Source organism: Macrobrachium rosenbergii, chromosome 14, assembly GCF_040412425.1.
Source record: "Macrobrachium rosenbergii isolate ZJJX-2024 chromosome 14, ASM4041242v1, whole genome shotgun sequence".
Taxonomy (NCBI): Eukaryota; Metazoa; Arthropoda; class Malacostraca; order Decapoda; family Palaemonidae; genus Macrobrachium; species Macrobrachium rosenbergii.
The window spans coordinates 29,149,884-29,172,383 of NC_089754.1; positions in this window are offsets into that span (position 1 = coordinate 29,149,884).

Consider the following 22,500-nt stretch of genomic DNA (forward strand, 5'->3'; position numbering starts at 1 on the left):
CAACGTAATCAGGACTAAGATCCCAATTATTTGAGGATAAATCTTTCTTTTAGTCATGTCTTTGACTGAATACAGAAATATCCTAGTTGAATGAATAAGGACACTTATTATCTAATAGTATAGATATTAAAAACAGATCTTCGTGAAATATGTTTCCTCTGACTGAATAAAGAAATGTCCCAATTCAAGGAACAGGAAAACTTATTATCTAATAAAATGAATAGTAAAAACAGATCTTCGTGAAATATCGATGCATTTAACTCAAAGTAAGTTAAATATGCATAAAAGTTAAATAAAAATAAACTTAATTGATATCACTGGAATACTGAGCTCTGTTGGGAACAATTAAATTGGTAAACCGTTCTACTACTAAGACATTAAGGGAACTCGTTTGATACATTCAAAAGCTATGTGATTGTGACTTATGGAAACATGAGTGCTATGTGGTGTTTCTTTAGACTATTATGTCTGTGATATTTTTCAGTTGATGAACACCTTAAATAGACATAAGAATGAACCTACAGTTTGATTACCTTTGCACAGAGTATACAGTATATAGTATTCAAACATTATTCTCAGCACTGTCTATTACATTTATATTACATCATGAATACTTATAGGAGTTTGTGCTCCACCTTAAGGCAAACTATCCATACCGACAAGAAAACACAACAGATCAGAATAAATAGCACCAATAGAAACCGTAATCATTGCAAAATTAGTAGCTTCAGTAGTAAAAACTTGATCACAGCGTATTAGGTATTAGCAACAATAGCGATAGCAATAATAGTCGTTTTAAAACTAGCAGCCAGAATAGTAAAATGTTTATTTAAGCATACGAAGTAACAATAACACTTTCAACAGTGGTCATAATTCAATGAACGACAGATTAAGCACCAGATGCAGCCAAATATTAAAATCGTAACTGATATCAAACGATTCATTCTTAAAAAATCTGCGAGCTATGGAAACAGTTCCATTCATCACAGGGTTTAATATTCCCTGTTGACATTGGCTCGTATTATTCACGGTGGCATTTGAATAATGACGACAAGTAGTGACTAAATTATTCACAGCAAAATATAATGATTCCGTATATACGAATTATTTGTGGTTTAACTCCTGCTCACAATAAGGAGATTATGGAATAAAAAAAAACACTTGTAATGTCACTATTGCTTCTTATGACAAAGAGATTCAATGTTTATCAGTGTAATTTACTTCGCGGATATAGTTATTGTGTCAATAATAATAATAATAATAATAATAATAATAATATATAATACACACATAATAATAATATATAATAATAATAATATATATATATATATACACACACACACATAACACACACACACACACATATATATATATATATATATGAACAAAGTTAAAGCCACGAAGAGGAAAATTGAAACACTAAGCATCTCTAGTGTTTCAATTTTTCTTCTTGGCTATAACTTTGTTCGTATAATCATTATGTTTTTAATTTATCGTGATTGAAAATATATATATATATATATATATATATATATATATATATATATATATATATATATATATATATATATATATATACATATAATATATATAATATATATATATATATATATATATATATATATATATATATATATATATATATATATATATAATATATATATATATATATTTCTCCAATTTCAGCTAATGACATTAGGAACATGTATTCCAGCATGTATTTCCTCTTGTTCTTTAACCTCCTTAATAAAACACAATAAAGCTACAGTGATAACACAAGAAATAAAGAACGATATTAACGCAATTTACATCGTCGTAAAATTCATATCCATTTGAGGCTTTCACGCAAACCGCCCAATCTTCCCACACTGGGAAACGACGAAACTTCACTCCACGTCTCCTAATGACTTCTTCTTCATTTCCTCGCAATCTCCTTCGGGGATTAGGCTTCATCATGTCAGCAGCCGCGACATTACGATACCCATGAACTTCAAATGCCCATTCGGCCGTAAGAGGTGGGACGGGTGGTCTCTTAGCTGATCAAAAGTAGGAACCGTGGGACCCAAAACTTTTCTCTCTCTCCCCAATGCTGATCAGGGTCGAGGAATCATCTTAAAAAGACTCATATGACGGGGCAGGATATTGAAGGGGCCAGGGGAGGGTGGGTTATTGGTGGGTTATGGAGGTAATTCATTAATACGAGGCGTTTCTGTACTTTGGGAATATATGGCAGAAGTTTAGGCCCTGATATGAGTGTGTGTAGTTACCTGCAGCATTTATATTGCGTTTCTTAACATTATGATGAGTTGTTACAAAGCGAGATTCTCAGGGAATTATCATTTGACTATTTTTCTGCAAATCAGGATTTTATTGCAGTTTACTAATGTTTTTACCAGTTAGGCCCTGATGTTAGTGTTTGTGGTTTAGCTGCCGAATTTAAATGACTTATCTCAACATAGTGACGAACTATTTCAAAAAGTGATTCACAGTAAATTATCATTTGGTTATTTTTCTGCTTACCAGGATTTTATTGTAATTTACTTATATTTTGAACTCATATTCTTACAAAAATAAATAAATTAAAAGTTCATTACTAGCGCAGGTGATCAGATTAAGAATATAAGAAATATGTGACATATAAGTAATGACACATACAATTTTCCTTTAATTTTGCAGTAAGAAATCACAATAAAGTAAAGATAATAAGACAATTTATTACACTTTTAGTTTGTAATAAAACATTGAACTATATCCACAGTACCGTAGTAATAAAAAAAAGTACATTAGCGTATTTTTTAAATCAAGTGGGAATAGACAGTTCTCCACTAAGCAGGGGCAAAAGTGAGGTTAGGGCAAATTGCCTTTATTGCGGTAAAAGATTCTCATTGAGACCTTAAAGAGGTTCTCCTTTCAAGATAATATTTGCCCCTAAGTAGTCTCAAGGGATCTGGGTGATAATATAGTTACCATATATCGTTTAGGAGCTGGGATATTATGTATTTTTCTTTTTTCGAGTCTTTCATAATTTTATCACATATGTTTTGTTTTATATATATATATATATATATATATATATATATATATATATATATATATATATACATGTTTATATATATATATATGTTTATATATATATATATATATATATATATATATATATATGTGTGTAGATATATAGTAGTATATATATATATATGTCTATATATATATGTGTGTGTGTATGTATGTATGTTTTTCAGAAGCAATTGGCTTCTTAGTTCTTAGAGAATTATGAGACAGTATTCAAACCATTATTTTGCTAATCATACATTTATTTAAACGAATGTCTCTGTGTGTAGACCATCCATACTTTCCTCTTTCTATAGATGAAGACATCACATGAGACTCGGGTTCTTACTTTTCATTTTTTATCTACTTTAACCATCAAGAGAACCTTTTTATTCTGTGGGCAGGCCGTGTACCCACTGCGGTTTAACATCACGTCTCTATGGGATAAACTTCCTCCAACTAGCGAGAAACTTTTAATCTGATTCTGTTCCAACTTATAAAGACTGGGGGTAAAACACATTTCTATTTTAAAGTTCCTATTTTTTTTTTTTTACATTCCCTTATTATTTCTTTGCGTGTCTCCTTTGTGTTTAGGTATATTTAATAGCTTTTAAAAGGATATTTATAAATTTTGAGATTTTTTTTATTATTTTAGTGAAAAATGAATTTTTCATGAAAATTGAAATGTGATAGCATTCACAAAACAGACACCTTTTTGGGAAATTTTATATATGTATGTATGTATGTATGTACGTATGTATGTATGTATGTATGTATGTATGTATGTATATATGTATATATATATATATATATATATATATATATATATATATATATATATATATATAAATATATATAGTGTGTGTGTGTTCTTTTACTGTACATCATAAAAATCTAAACATGGTTTTCCTCTAGTACTTAGTATAAATAACAAAATATTAATTTTCGATGGAAACTCAAAGGAATATTAGTAGGAACTGATTAATGTACTCGACGCGGTGCCTATATAGTATACAACTATAACATATCAGCAAAGAATTGTTCACTGATTTACTTCGACATCAAAGAAACCAAAAAACTGAGAAGAAGAAATACGACCAATATGATAATATTACTCTCCTCACAACGAGGCGCTTTTTCAACCCTCGATCCGTTGCGAGCTCGAAAACTTTCTCCTTGATTAAATTGAGAGGAAAGTTCTGATAAGACTTTTGTTCGACTTTAATAGAAACTTTCATTGTAATGTTGTCTGGATTTTCTTTGTCTTTTCTCTCGTTTCATCAGCGCTTGGCTCCACGCTCTTTGGAGCTCTCCTCTTTGAACAAAGACGTTTTAATCATGGGTTTTTCAATTTTAGTCTAAATGGTTAAAACTATTGTCTTTTGAGATGTGTGGTGTAAGGTGGGCTGTTCGATGTCTGGGTGACCCAGACTGTTGTGGTATATAACAAAAAATTAATATTCTTCTTGCTATTCTCTATTAATTTAAAAAAATCTTAATGAATACCTGTATAAGCAATATAAGAAACTAAAGATGAAACACGTATAAATCTACATGAAAGCATAAGAAAATTCCAAGATAAATATTATTATTTTTAATAATAATAATAATAATAATAATAATAATAATAATAAAAATTATTATTATTATTATTATTATTATATTATTATTATTATTATTATTATTATTATTATTATTATTATTATTATTATTATTATTATTATTCAGAAGCTAAACCCCATTCACATGGAACAATCCTACAAGAGCCAATGACTTGAAATTTAGGCTTCCAAAGAGTATGGTGTTCATATGACAGAAATTACAGAAGATAACAGGAAATACAGAAAGTAGAGTGTTATGATGTTAAATAACAAGCTCTAACGATAACATAATTCATTAACAACCCTTTTTAAAATAGCTGAAGTTTTACTTTACATTATTATTTAATAATAGTTACCTGCTCCTTCCATTTCTTTCACTCGTCAGTTGATGTTGCAAAATGTTTGTCTCTGGAGAGCAAATCCAAAGTAATTTGTGAATTATATGGTTTTACATTTTCTTAAACGAAACAAAAATCACGAAAGACTCCTAATAGCTTGATAGGTATTTTAATATACAATCCTTTACATAAATGAACTAGCCCAGAAAAAATCTAACGTGCAAAATGCATAACTTAACTTTTGTAAATGGTAAAGTATAAAGTATAAGAAGAAACTAATAAAGATCACAGATATTGGTAACGCTAAAATAAGGGTAATTTCCTCTTCCCCTTCTAGATCCTAACCATACGAATGGGTGGGTATGGAGCTGTAGATACCACTAGGACAAGACATATTGTTTCCGATAAACTGTTTTTGTGAGATGCTGATACGGCTCTTTACTGTTCTCATATTCCGTTTATAGAGAGAGAGAGAGAGAGAGAGAGAGAGAGAGAGAGAGAGAGAGAGAGAGAGAGAGAGAAAGTGGGCCAATTCTACGAAGGTCCTTTCTGTACTAAAATAGTATTATTATTATTATTATTATTATTATTATTATTATTATTATTATTATTATTATTATTATTATTATTATTATTATTATTATTATTAAGCAACAAATATCCAATTTATATCAAATTAATTTTACCTTAGGGATAAAATACACAAAAAAGGAATTATAAACTGTATATAGCCACAAGGAAAGACCTTTAGCCTTAACTTTAAAGCAAAAAACGGTTTAAATCTTAGTTATTGTTTGTAATTAAGACTTTTTTATAATCTTTCGTTCCATTGTGAATAATTCGCTTGAAAATGCCTTCGAGTAAAGACGAATGATCTTGCACTCTGTTGTTTCACTTTCCTCGTGGCTATACAATCTATATTCTATAACACGTATATCCTATGGCATAAGTCATACACAAAGGGTATTATACATGAATCAAACTACTGATAACGGCAAGATGAGACAAGGACTCTCTCTCCCTCCTTAAGAAGCAAACACACAGCAGGCGACAATTTCTAGCGACAGTATCCTCCCGTCAGCTCTCTTTCTCAACGACCATACAAACGGACAGATATCGAGTCTTAGACGCCATTGACGCGAGATATATGGCTTTCCGATAAAGTGGTTTTTGAAAGGGGCCCTGATAGCGTTCTTTATGGAAATCCTTTCTTGACTGGCGAGTGTAAGCTCACTTCTCTCGGGGGTTAAAGGAGCCATTTATTGTGCTTAAGAGTGGGGAGGGAAGGAGGAGATGTCCTCTTAAATTTGGGTTAAGGTAATCAACTGAAACATCAGGAAATCTTGTTGCATTCGCTGGTGGCTATATACAGTTTATTATTCCTTTCTTGTGTATCGTATTCCCAAGGTAAAATGAATCTGATATAAACTGGATATTTGTTGCTTAATAATAATAATAATAATAATAATAATATTCATCATCATCATCATGATAATATTTTAGTATAAAAAGGACCTTTGCAGAATTGACCGACTATCTCTCTCTCTCTCTCTCTCTCTTCTCTCTCTCTCTCTCTCTCTCTCTCTCTCTCTCTCTCTCTAACATCCCACAGTGATTTACATACATGTACAAATTACCTAACTTACTAAACGAGAATGTTATAACGAAAGCCACACACATACACACGCACACATACACATACAGAGAGAGAGAGAGAGAGAGAGAGAGAGAGAGAGAGAGAGAGAGAGAGAGAGAGAGAGAGAACAAATGCTTCCAACATTCCAGCATGATATATATAAATATATAAATGCCCAGACTTACAAAATGAGAATTTTATAACGAAACCCACAGAGAGAGAGAGAGAGAGAGAGAGAGAGAGAGAGAGAAAATCACCTCCCTCCCACTAGAAGAAACAAGTGTACTCGAGTGTGAGTGTGTCTGTTTTTGTAATCATCCAAAGTCCCGAAAATAAAGGGATCTTTGTCCCACCACCTGGGTTGCCCAGTAGAGAAAGCTCGTCGTAGAAGCGTTATTTAGATAGCGCTGTGAAAGGCCTTTTCTCGAGTCCTTCACCAAAAGCTTATTTAATGAAGAGTTCCTATCCACCCCCACCCCCCCAACTTTAATGATGTTGACTCGCCTTGTTCCCACGTTAAGCGAAACGGAGTCAGTCAAAAGAGCCATTTAAACGAAAAAGTCCCCGTTGTGTTTTTGTTCCTACGGTTTGGGTACTTTCAGAATTTCTAAGGCAGATGTGCAGAGGCGTTTACAGTAACTGGTTGGAGTATTCTGTTTTGCTTTGATTTCCTTCTGATATTTATAATGTATAGATAGATTTATTGAATATTTAAATGCATAATGAATATTTAAATGCATAATGAATATTTAAATGTACAATGAAGATTTAAATGCATAATGAATATTTAAATGTATAATGAATATTTAAATGCATAATGAATATTTAAATGCACAATGAATATTTAAATGCATAATGAATATTTAAATGTATAATGGAATTTAAATGCATAATGAATATTTAAATGCATAATGACTATTTAAATGCACAATGAATATTTATATACATAATACTTGTAAGCTCCTGGTAAGTCCTGATATGTGTTTTTATATCTATAAAAAAATTAGATTTTTACCTAATTCCTTAAATTTTATAATTATTTATCTATGTTTCTTGTAATTTATTGCATTTTTTCTTCTGTCAAAATACCTAGGAACTCAGATAGACATATAGATAGATAGATACACAGACACATAGATAGATTACATATTACCTACTAATGTGATGTTACTCACTTATTTTATAATAATATAAAGGTCAAATTAGGTGTGTGTGGTCAGTAGGGTCACAGAATTCAATAAAAGCATCAAAAGAATCCCTCATATAATAATAATAATAATAATAATAATAATAATAATAATAATAATAATAATAATAATAATAATAATAATAATAATAATAATAATAATAAATGTTGTTCATTAAAAAAATACATTTCATTTATAAAAATGTGGATTACTTTTAATAAGCAATAATTTAATCATAACATTGGGAGTAATAATAATAATAATAATAATAATAATAATAATAATAATAATAATAATAATAATAATAATAATAATAATAATAATAATAATAATAATAATAATAATAATAAATGTTGTTCATTAAAAAATAATATAATTTATTGATATGAATGTGGATTACTTTTAATAAGCAATAATTTAATCACGACATTATGAATTTATTTACCAATAATAATAATAATAATAATAATAATAATAATAATAATAATAATAATAATAATAATAATAATAATAATAATAATAATAACAAAAAAGGCAAGAGGGAAAAGAATGCCTTTCCTCTGTGGCAGCGAGCAGAATAATAACAAGAACGGTTCCTCTTTAGATCTCGCCCTCGAGGAGCTCAGGCCCGGAAGGTCTTCGAGTTAATGTCACGACAGGGAGAGAAATTAAAATATTGTTCCATAATTCCGAAGACAAGAGGAGGTAAAACGTCCAAACGATCTGTGCAACATTTTTTGGGGGGAAGGTCTGAGACTTGAAGGGGAGAGAGTTTCCCTTAGAGGACGTGGCATGGATGATAAACTTTTATTGAAAATGAGGATTTTGAGGGATTAATTCTTTTTGGGGGTATTTCTTTTAGGGATGATATAAGGAGAGATTGACTTATTTGTTCAGGATTTATTTATATATACTGGAATTTATACTGTCCAGAAAATATAATTATAATAATTGTAGAATTATATAATAAACATTTATTGAAAAAGGGGTTTTGAGGAATTAATTCCTTCTTGGGGATTTTTTCTAGGGTTCGTATAACGAGAGTTTGACTTATTTGTTCAGGATTTATTTATATATACTAGCATTTATACTGTCATCATAACGCACTTATATAATAAACATTCGTGGAAATCAAATAATATTTGTTGTTGAAGCCCTTGTCCTAACAAGTATAAATTAGGCACCGAACACCTCGCAGAGAGGCGATTAGACAATTTTCATTAGAATAAAAAATAATTTTTCAATTGTTCTCAATACTGTACTGGTCTTTTTACGGCTTGCTTTACAATGCATTTTAAGATACTGAAAATGATTTAAAGAATGGCATCCCACCAAATTGTACCTATCATTAGGAACGACAACCCATCAAATTTTACCTGTCATTAGAAACTGCTTTTTAAATTAATATCTTAATGAAAACATGGTGGAAAAAATACATATACTTATAAAGAAACACGTGATATGCCATCTCAATGGGGGATATAATTATTTGTAAAAAGGATACGAGACTTATTTTAAGTATGTTGTAAACGAAACATTGCAGTGTATCAGTATTGTGTACATATTATGTGATGAAATAAGTCAATAACAATTGTATACTAAACTAGAAATCGGTTCCTCCATAAGTATATCATTTGTAAATTATTGAAGCTATGTGTATTTGCATGGGACTGTCACAATTATAAATAACATTTGAAATTATGGAAACTTGCAACACACTGCTATTGGTTCATTTAAAAAATATTTGGCGTACCCTGAAAACACACAAATGTTCTTCAGATACATTATAGTATTTCAGAATTTAAAAATGACTGACATTTTTTGGACTGACTGGAATCAGACTCGCATGCTTAATGGAGAAATCATTTGAATGTTGTTTACTTATGCAATATGCTCATGCCAAATGCAAAAGTCACGTTTTATTCATTTTTTTCATCATTTCTCTTGGTGTTAGTTTATGAATAATTCAAAGTACTCTAAAATGAAATTAAATATTTGACGTCTGGTGAAACTTGACCTTTTAATATCTGGACTTGCTTTGATTCTTTTCAATATTAACAGCGAGAGAGAGAGAGAGAGAGAGAGAGAGAGAGAGAGAGAGAGAGAGAGAGAGAGAGAGAGAGAGAGAGAGAGAGAGAGAGGGGTAAACCTGGTTTTTTAAAAATATTATGATATATGATAATTTGAAGTACTAAAGATTAATTATGTCTGCTTCTCTCTCTCTCTCTCTCTCTCTCTCTCTGTCTAACTTCTAATATTACTCTACCCGCCTCCTCTCCCTCCCAACTGTAGCCAAAACGAATTGATTAACTATTAGATATCTAATTCACTACTCAGGTCAACAAGACAGAGTGCCTTTGCCTGGAAAGCTTCAGACCGCTTCTTCCTCGTCTGAGAACGAACTCGGGTCGCCTTTTCTTGTGAGAATAATGTAGGGCCATCTACGATTTGAATGTAATTCCTTCTTCAAGTGGTAACTTCAAGTTTCATCTTCAAGTACTTCGCAAGTATATTGTTTATCAGCGCGTGCGTCTGGTCAAAATTTTTAAAGTGTAAAATCTAATATGAATTAGACTCGTTATTTTAACTTTCGCCTTTTTGATAAATATAACAACAACATGAAGTTTTCCAAAGCCTATACAACATTTATGAAAGACACAAGTATTAATATTGAATAAATGAAAATTCGAAGAAACCTGCAGGATTTCATAACTACCGAACTAAATCAGTATTATAAAAAAAAGTAGGGTAATTGAATTAAGGGGTGTTCTGTAATAAATACAGAACTAACTAAAACAAATCTATAACAAAAAGAACACGATTATTTAATTAAAGAGTAAATCTTCAAAAGGAAATGCAATTAATTAACTCCTGATAAAACGAAAATGAACGAGAGCCCCGCCAAGCATAATCCACTCGAGTACAAAGCAATTACAGCTGAGGAGGAGAGAACCGGGAGGAGGCTTAGGTCGTTTGTAGCAACACGGTTTGCGCCCCTGTCTACAATAACTCATCCTCCTGGGGATATTGTTCAGGCCTTGTAATGTGCGACTTCCATAGTTTACCAAACACCGCGAAATGCTCCTCCCAAATTGTATTCCCAGACAAATGTGTCTATTCACTGGTGGTAAACTATGCCGGCGAGGTGGTGGAGCGGAATTAGGGTGGAAATCGTGCATATTGATTTTACGTTTTTATTCTGGGGGGATGTTTAAATACGTCGTGATGTGAGGCGCACGATTCATTTTTGTCACTGATTACTGCAAAGTGTTCGTCTGTAGAGGTCATGCGAATTGAAATTTTTTGTACGGTTTAAGGTAAAGTAATGCTTTTGCAGAAGTGAATGTTCATGATGCGTAAGGTATTGATGAATTCATGACTTGACGAATTTAATTTACAGTATGTATGTAAATTTCTTTATATATGTATGTATGTATATATATATATATATATGTGTGTGTGTGTATATTTTTATATATATATATATATATATATATATATATATATATATATATATATATATATATATATATATATATTTACATTATTTATATATATATATATGAATCTAACAGTCACATCCACATCACGCCTATATAAATAACACCACTGACAACGTCAAACAGAGCGAAAAAAGATGAAAAATCTTTAAATAGAGGCAAAATGGTCCTCCACTGTAAATAAAATCAAAAGCCTGGTGTTCGTGGCTTCTGTGAAAGGCTAGAAAAATATTCTCTTTCCTTTTCAAAAAATTTCAGTGCTGGAAAATATCCACCCGTATCGAGAATAGAGTTCTAAACAACACAAAATATAAATGTGACCTTTTTCCAGAGTTTCCTGCAAAATTTTGCCTCCTTTTCTTAGCAAATATTTCTCCTTTTGTTTTGCATTTTATTTTCATGGCTAGGTGTCTGATTTCTATAAGATTTTCCTATTTTAGGAGTCTGTTGTATTTAGGAGTCTGTTGTATTTATTATTTGGTGTTATAATTCAGTCTCTATGTATTTTTTTTTAGTTATTTAAGCCAGGAGATTATTGTTACAAAGGCCCTCAGTCTCCCATTGGCTTTCACAGTTCAGAAAAACGGCTGTTAATACTATTTACTTAAATAAATATACGCCATTAAAGCTTTACCCTATGAGAGCTGATAGTCAGCTCAGTGGTCTGGTTAAACTATTTTGATAATAATAAAGCTTTACCCAAGGTAGACGGTCCGTGTTACGTGAGAAAACAGGGATTATTTCCTTGTAACATCCTTTTTATACATTTGGGTATAGGCTTAGAGGCAAATGCATTACAGTGTTTGAAGAATTTTAACAAATGCATTTTATGGAGGGATTTAATAGCATACTCCATTAGTAAAGTCCCTGGAGAGAGAGAGAGAGAGAGGGGGGGCGCATGTGATCGCAATAGTTATGTAATCACAGATAAAAATTTAAGTAAATTTCAACCTGTCTAATTCCAAATGTAAGAATTGTCAACAAGTATTGTAGATTTATTATTATTATTATTATTATTATTATTATTATTATTATTATTATTATTATTATTATTGTTGTTGTTATTACTATTATTTACCACTAGAAACCGTATCTATTACTACATATCCGCATACTGTATTTGCATTCACGCACTTAATCCAGAGAGGCTGACGTCAAGATTTTCGAATTTTATTATTTTTACATTTTTTATCTTTTTTATTATTGCAATAACTCTCTCATGAGAAATAATGCTAACATACTACTTTCTTTCTATTTACTATGCAAGAATTCGTTATTTCCAACCAACTAAATGCATTTCCTGCCGTGTCTTTAAGTGGGATTCTTTAGCCATGGTTCCCTTGTGTTTGCTTGAGTTTGGCGTATTCTGTGATGACAGAACCCCCTTTGAACCGTTTTCTACACAGTTTGAGTAAACAGTGTAGTGAGCACTGTGCTCGTCTCTGAGATCTTGGTGACGTTGTCAAACTTTTGGGGAGTTCTTGGGATTTATTCTCTTCCTTATTGCAATGCATGGTGCCTTTGAAATCAAAGTCACTATGGATTAATTCAGAACACCCAGATAAGCTTGGCTAACTAGAAAAAAACGAAGGTATCGCAGGCCAATTGGGGCCAAGAGCCTTAGCAGTGATAATCGTTTCTGCTGCTGGGATATCAGCTGATACCCCTGCCCTCGACTGTTGACCAAGCATATTTCGTGGATGTAGACAATGATTTTGCAACTGTGATTGTTGAAAGTTCAATTGTAAATTCTTCGGCAATTGGGAGAGAGCTGACCGAATAAATAGAAGGTACTGTTCATGAAAATAGAAAGAAATGAAAAGACACTGCTTCACCAATCCCACGAGTGACAGTGTTATACGATGAAGCACTTAATAAATTGTTTGATATATATTCTGTTCCTTGGAGGAAGTGCAAAGGTATCAAAACTCGAAACTGTTCATACAATCTTAGAAGTGACGTGTGTGAGATGTGAGTTTGTTGAGAGATATCCCATTGACGAAATATAGTGAAACAGCAATGAACTCGGTTTTATAGGGTTCTGGAGATGGAAGAGGGTGCTCTGGTTCCCACAAAGAATGTGCAAGCTTAATTCTGCTACCATTGTCTAAAGCTAAGGATTTTGGGCAGCTTCCCAAATTAGATATGGGGCCCTGGACATTGATACCTCTTTTGATGGCTCTTAGTTAACTAAAAGTTATCAGTGTCTTTTGTGATAAGGGTAGTGACTGCCATTCACTTTGTATTTGTTACTCATTTTTGTGTTGCGTCGGTTCACTGCCAGACTTACTCAAATTATGAAACAATTTAAAAAGGTAATACTAATAGTTTAAAATACAGAGCTCATCAATCCTCTTGAAAAAAAATTTGAGAGAAAGGTAGGGCCAATGGTGACAGAAGGTGCCAAGATTTTGTGAGGGGAAATGGGTAGCGATCTACGTCATATCTCAGGGTATGTGTATTTAATTTGGGATGGGGACTCAAGAGCCTGCAGTGCAGCGTACAAATGAACGAAAATAAAGGCCCTTATTACGAACCAGTGAAAAAAAAAGTATGTGCCAGCCATGTGAACGCAAGATTTGGCACTAAATTGTGCAAGTTCAGAGGTGAATACCTTGTTTTGAAGGACAAAACAAGAAAGGAGAATAAACATAAGTTTCTTGCCTTGTTGCCGGGAGACAGAATTTAACAGATACAGAAGAAAACTGAAGTGGCAGATACTAAAATATGGTGTTTTCTCCCACTACGTTCTCAACAGCAAGTTTAGTTGAAGAGGGACATTTTTCGGATCTCAAGGAAGGGTCCCACCACTGGTAAACATACACCCTTGAGAAATAATGGTTTATGTTCTTATGATCCCCAGTGGCGAGGGAAAATTTCCAGTCCAAAGTCCGATGTAAGTACTTTTTAAAAAATTCATACTAAGATTACGCACCATTGTTGGTTTTACATTGGAATTTATATTTCCATACTAGTTTTTAGTGTCACTGGTAATTTAATTAAACATTTTAATTAAGGTGTTGTCATACAGATTACTAAGGAGGTGTTTGAGTTAATAAACTTCAAAAGAACAACTAAAAACCGTCCCCCGCCCTAGACTTACGAAATGGTTTGCTAGTACATATATATCTTGTAGATAAATAAATAAATCTCTTAGATGTGATACATTGGAATTTCTTGTTGTCCGATTTATATCGATAAAATTACATAGTAATTTTGATATGTGAATTTTGGGTATAAGTCGTTTAGATAAGACAATATTACCCATATCATATGACTGCATACATTGTAATGTGGAACGAAAAGAAGGTATGGTAAAGTAAATTATATATATATATATATATATATATATATATATATATATATATATATATATATATATATATATATATATATATATATATATATGTGTGTGTGTGTGTGTGTGTGTATGTATATATATATATAATTTTTTTAGTGAGCTAATTATTAAAAACTGTAGCGGAGAAGGGACCATATACACTTAATTTTGCCTTATATAATTTTTTTTCCTAGATATTTGATCTCAAACTGCTTAAGAATAATGATACAAAAAGGCTGCTGTGAACCGGTCAGAGCTGTTTCTTCCCTCCGCCACAAACATAATCCACATTTCTGTAGACTGTGTTCATCTTATCAGAGGACAGTCTACCATAACTTTCATTCCTTATTTCTTAGCTGAAATTAAGCCTGACGTTGTAAAGCAAGTGAAAATCTAATGTTCCTTGGTTAGTTTACATTAGCAAGACTTGAATAGAGGAAATTGCTCTATTAAGGCAGATGTACGGGAATCACGACTTTCCCAAAGGAGTGTGTTTACCCGTTACAAGGGCTAAAATGCTCTCTTATTCTTCCTAACTGTTTAATGAGAAAAGCAGATTTTTTAAAGATGAACAGGGCATACTGCTGTTATATCTTATGACGGCAAATACCCTGGGAGATTATATTTGCTGGTTTATAAGAGTGTGTGAATTTTTAAGACAATGTGCGCCAACTCTCTCTCTCTCTCACACACACACACACACTCGCACACGTTACATTTTGTTTCATTTCTATGTTTTATGAATGATCTTAATTCCACTTACGATATTAAACGAACTTTAAGGCTTTAAATATATATATATATATATATATATATATATATATATATATATATATATATATATATATATATATGTATATACACACACACACACACACACACACATATATATATATATATATATATATATATATATATATATATATATATATATATATATATATATATATATCTATATAATCTATACTTAGTGTTCCTCTTTGGTCATTAAAGATACATTACTGAAACGAAACGAAAATGGGGAATCATTCTTCCAGCTCTCCATTTCTGGAAGGAGCGTAAACAGAAATCAATTTCAGTGTAAATGACTGTTTACTTTCTCCGTTCCTTTCCTTCCTCTCCTTCGATTCAGTTTATGGTTTCTTCTCCTTCTTCTTCTTCATTTAAGAACTCTGATGGACGGCCAGAAAGGATTGCTCTTTGCCGAAGGTTTATTACCTGGATCTGGAATGTTATATTTTTTTTCGTGGAAGCTGATTTTTGCTTCTTCCTAAAGAATCTTTGATCAATGGATTCCAAGACTCAGTATCGCTACATTTTTTAGTAATGCTTCTTTAGCTGCAGTTTAATATTAAGTTCACTATCTAAAAATCGTGTTTTACATCATTATGCGACGTATACACACACGTACATCAACTATACAGACACACACACATATAATATATATATATATATATATATATATATATATATATATATATATATATATATATATATATATATATACATATATATATATATATATATATATATATATATATATATATATATATATATATATATATACACACATAAATACTAATGTCAAACACGTATTTTCGATGCTGAAGAAAATATTAAAATTCAGCTAAAGAAAAACTACTACAAAAACTTTAGTGACACTGACTCCAGGAGTCCATTCATCAAATATTCCTTATGAAGAAGTACAGATCTGCTTCAACGAAAAAATAAAACATTCTAGACCCAGGAAATAAACCTTCAGCAAAGACCAATCCTTTCTGGCCGTCCATCTGAGCTCTTACGTGAAGAGGAAGAATTCATAAGCTGCCTCGAAGGAGAGAAAGGGGAAAGGAACAGAGAAAGCAAACAGTCATTTACACTGAAATTGAGAGACGGAAGAATGATTTCCCGTTTTCGTTTCAGTAATCTGTCTTCAATGACCAAAGAGAAACACGAAGTAAATATTATTTCACTTATTTTGAAGGCAAAGATGCAAGTAAAATACTCTTTACCTTTCGTAATATAGAACGGGTCGTATATCAAAAATGTTCAACATTGCTTTCATCTGTCTGTGTGTGTGTGTGTATGTACCAATCTATTACTCTCTCTCTCTCTCTCTTTGCTTGAATCTATTAATCTCTCTCCCTCTCTCTCTACTTGCACTAATAAATCTCACACCCCCTCTCTCTCTCTCTCTCTCTCTCTACTTGCACTAATATATCACACCCCCTCTCTCTCTCTCTCTCTCTCTCTACTTGCACTAATATATCTCACCCCTCTCTCTCTCTCTCTCTCTCTCTCTCTCTCTCTCTCTCTCTCTCTCTCTCTCCTCTAACGCAGAACTCCTAAACATCCCTCTTATTCTGAACGAGCAATTTATCCCAATTAAGGCTGCAATCCCTTCCTTCATTGCAAGATTTTATCTTCTGCAACAGCCGCATCTGGTCCCTGCAACACAACTCTTTAGCCTTTTTCGATCTCGCTCATTTGTCACCACGCATACTGCTCCATTAGGCGAAGGTCTCAGATGAGCCCTAACGTTTGTAGGCATTTTGTTTAATTTTGAAATGGCGTGATGGCATTACTGTTAAATGTATTCAGGTTGGAAACTGGTGTACACACACACCCACACTTTGTATTACCGTAGGTATGTAGATGATACTTTCCTTGTGTTTAAGGAATTATCACATGTTGATTTGTTTTTTGAATATTTTAATTCTCGTCACCCTAACATTTCTTTTACTTGTGAGACGGAACAGGATAATAAGTTGTCATTTTTAGATGTACAGGTATACAGAAATAGTGGCAAATTTGAGACCTCTGTTTATAGGAAAAGTACTTTTACTGGCTTGGGATTGAATTACCTCAGTTTTTCAAAGTTGTATAAGATGAACTCAATACGCACTTTGATTAATAGAGCCTACAATGTTTGTTGTGATTTTAATTTATTTCATCAAGATATGGTTTTCCTCCAGAATTATTTTTCTGAAAACTCATATCCCATTTTTTGTATTTTACAAAGTTCTGAAAAATTTTTTAAATGAAAAGTTTTGTCCCAGACCGGTGTACAGTACTGCTAGTAAAGATGTAAAGTACATTAAATTGCCTTACCTTGGTCATAGTAGCTATATGGTCCGAAAAAGTTGCAAGAAATACTTAAGCGTTGTTTCCCTCAGATCAGTTTCGGTTTGTTTTCTGTAATCCTTTACAATAAGATCACTTTTGAGAGAGAAGCCTACTCTGCCTATGGACCTTAATTCCTGTGTCGTTTACTTGTTCACTTGTTCGCAGTGTGGTCTGCGATACGTGGGATCTAGTTCCCCTGGCTCAGACACAGAATTTTGGAACACAGAGGTCTTTCTATTAGAACTAGGTTTCCCCTTTCCAAACCACCCTTTTCTGCCATTAGAGAACACAGTTTAACACAAGACCATCCTTTCACTGACCTGGATTTTCGGGTACTGTCTTTTTTGTTCAAATAGACTGGACCTTTTAATTTCAGAGTCGCTGACTATTAAAAAAGATGAAGCCGGAATTGAACAACAACTCGTCTGGTATTCAACTAGCTATCGTGTAATTTCATAGTAGGTACTCAATTAGGTCGTTAAATATTTTACTTTGTGAGTGGTAGTTTGTTTACATTTCACTTTAATTTTATTTTCATATTTTTATGTTTGTGTTTTTAATTTTTCGTTATTTTACGTCTCACCCTTTTAGTTTGTATTTACTTGTTCATTTTATATATTTCGTTAGTATTTTTGCTGAAGATTTATTATGACAATTCATTTTATTGTAATTTTATTGATTCTCATCCTTGTCAGTTTTTTCAGCCTGATGATGAGGTTTTATACCTCGAAAGCTTGTACAATAAAGAATGTTCTTCCTGGTCTTGGCAATATTATTTATCATTAAGCTATATATATATATATATATATATATATATATATATATATATATATATATATATATAACTCTCTAGCTAGCTCTTTCCTTCATTTTGTTTAAATGCTGATTTCTATTAATCACGGGCTTTTTCAGTTTTTCAGGGAGATATGCAAAACTCCTCTAAAACTACATTCACAACGGAATTGCATTCTAATATATTACAGAGCACAGCTAAAACTTATTGAAACACTAGATTTTTAAGGAGAAATCCAATACTTTTAAATATATTTCCAAAGTTCATAGGTTTTAAAAGTGATTTACAAATATCTCAGGTCAGAAAGTCTTTATAAATACCCCGGGTCTATCAAGAGCACTGAAAGTCCTCAGCCAATTTACCTCCAGTAAACAGTTGAGTCTTCCACGCCACCTACGGATTTAAATCTCTAAGGTAAACTGGTCCCAGACTCCCTGAATCCACCCCAAAGAGTAACGTTTTACTTGATGACGTTGCAGGTGGACACCAAATTTTAGGAGATCCTGTCATTTTATTATTAACTTAACCTTTGCAGTACAGCCGAGTAAGTGAAACATGGCATTGCACAACCGTAGAGTTTCACGCCTTTGCTGCAAAAATCAGCTGTCATTTCTGAGCAAATTACTCGAGCATACTGTAATGTTATGACAATAATTAATTCATACACTTATGTAAACGCGTGCGCGCGCGCACATACACACACGCGTACTTTTTGTGCAATCGTGGAAATCTACGGTAATACAACAACACGTTTCAGTTACTCGACCATACTGTACGGGTGTGAATATAACTAAATCATACATTTGCATGCACAAACATACGTACACGAATGTACATACGTACAAAGCCCTTGTCCCTTACAGTTATGATCAGCTGGATAATGTAAAACTATATTACTGAAATATATTTGGTAAATTAAGCAAAAAATATGCATTTTAATAATATTAATGTTTTTAGAGGATTATAAGTTAAGCATAACGAGAGAGAGAGAGAGAGAGAGAGAGAGAGAGAGAGAGAGAGAGAGAGAGAGAGAGAGAGAGAGAGTAAAGACAATGCCTCTGCATATTACCTCATAATCGACTGACCGTGATTTATAATTCAATACCGTGTCTCACTTGCGATCTGGAAAAGAAATCGTCCTTTTCCCTATCATTTACCGACCCAAGTCCAAAGGGGAACCTACGCCATTTATGAAAGGGCGAGAATAAAGAGAGAGCCATTTCCCGCAATCTGGGACAAATGAATGAGGAGTAACTGACCGAACTAAAGTTCGCTTTCAATTATGCGCGATTTGTCTCCTAATGGACGGACCAAAATTGGAACAAGTGAAGCCTAATGACCTCAAGGATTAATTACAATTCGCCTTTCACCCAGATGGTTCTCGGGTGGTCGCTGTATGGGGGAGTTAGAGCGAGTGTCCTTCGCCTTTTAATTGGGTGAGTGATATTCAGGGTAGTTCGAGGATGGAGGATGGAGGGTGGAAAAGGGAGTCAGGTATATGGAAAAAGGTTTAAATAAATAAATATATATATATATATATATATATATATATATATATATATATATATATATATATATATATATATATATATATATATATATATATATATATATATATATATATATATATATATATATATATATTATATATATATTATATATATATATATATATATATATATATATATATATATATATATATATATATATATATATATATATATATATATATATATATATATATATATATATATATAATATTCATATAGATGAAACCTATTCATATGGAACAAATATATATATATATATACTGACATGAAAATTCAAGCTTCCAAAGAATACGGTGTCCATTAGGAAGAAGTAAGAGGAAATAAAGGGAAATACAGAGAGAAGGGATCCCACTTATTAAACAAGAAAAATAAATAAATAAATAAATAAAAAACTGTATTAAACTGCAAGAAGAATAGTATTAGAGTAGTAATGCAATGCATTTTCGCTTGAACCTCTGAAGTTCCAACTACACGACATCCAATGGGAGGCTGTTCCACCGTCCAGCGGTGTGAGGAATAAAGGACCTCTGGAATTCAGAAGTTCGACAGCGAGGCACAGTTACTGCATATTGGTACTGCTGTACAGCGAAAATGGTTGCTCTCGGCAGATAAAGGGGATCAGGGATCAATTGTGAATATGAAAGATCTCTGTTGAAATACAACTTACGAAAAAGTCCAAATCATAACTGCTATTATTAAGAAACAGAAACCTACCACCACGAACTACTCTATCTAAGAGAGATAAGTCTCTGGCAGAAGCAGACAACCACAACGGAGAACAGCATTCCAGTAAAGGAAGTACAAATGACCTAAAACAGGTTGTATTAATTTCATCACTGTTATAAATATATGAAGCCTTACAAACAATACCCAACTTTCGTGCGGCATTTGCTGACACTTTCAACAGATGTTGCTCAAAAGTTACACCAAGAATAGTTAAAGCTTCAGACTCGAACAGTGAAGTTCCATCACCTGAAGGGGAGGATGGGGTGAGAAATCTATACGAGGTCTGCTAATCAATCGTGTTTTTCGTTTTACTGGAGTTCAGCCTCATACCCCACCAACTACACCATATATGTACAGTATATTTATACATATATACATATACAGTGTATATATACAGTATATATATAAATATATATATATATATATATATATATATATATATATATATATATATATATATATATATATATATATATATATATATATATATATATATATATATATATACACACATAAATATGGAGTGCAAGGCTTTTTCCATACACCTGACTCCCCACCGCTCAGTCCACGAACTGCCCTGAATATCACTCTCCCAATTAAAGGCGAGGGAAATTCTCTCAAACTCCCCCATACAGCGACCACCCGAGAATCATCTCGGTGAAAAGCGAATTGTAATTAATCCTTGAGGTCATTAGGCTTCACTTGTTCCAATTTAGGTCCGTCCATTAGGAGACAAATCGCGCGTAATTGAAAGCGAACTTTAGTTCGGTCAGTTACTCCCTCATTCATTTGTCTCAGATTGCGGGAAATGGTCGTCTATTTATCCTCACCCTTTCATTATGGCGAAGGTTTTCCCGTTGGTCTTGGCTCCATTGCTAAATGATAGGGAAGAGGAAGGATTCTTTTCTAGATCGCAAGCGAGATTTGAAATTAAATTGTGCATTGCAGCCAGTCGATTAGGATGTAGTATGCAGAGGCATTGCTTTACTCTTGCAAATCCCCCCCGCCTCTCTCTCTCTCTCTCTCTCTCTCTCTCTCTCTCTCTCTCTCTCTCTCTCTCTCTCTCTCTCTCTCTCTTTATATTAATCTTATAATCCTCCAACAATGTTTGATATTAATAAAATACATAATATATTTTTTATAAATTTATCCGTATTATTTGCGACAGATTTACTCTACCTATTCATATGAAATGAATAGTAACATTTATATATACATATGTATGCACACACACACATACACACACACACAGGTGGATGATATGACTAAAAATGTAAAGGGATATATATATATATATATATATATATATATATATATATATATATATATATATATATATATATATATATATATATATATATATATCCCTTTACATTTTTAGTCATATCATCCACCTCTCGGGAAGTAGTGGTCAGACTAGTCTCCTCCCAGGTACCCCCAATCGAGGCTATTTTTCCATCCCTCCAGGTGACCAAATCATAACATGGAATTTTCAAATATCTTTCCACCTTTGCAAAGATTTTCATCACCTTTGTATACGTAAACATTTCACACACATTTCAACCATCCTTACTCCACGTATACTAATCTCAACAGTTCTTAATAACCTCATTTACATTCTACATCAACACATCACTTCTTTGAACGAGAGTCGG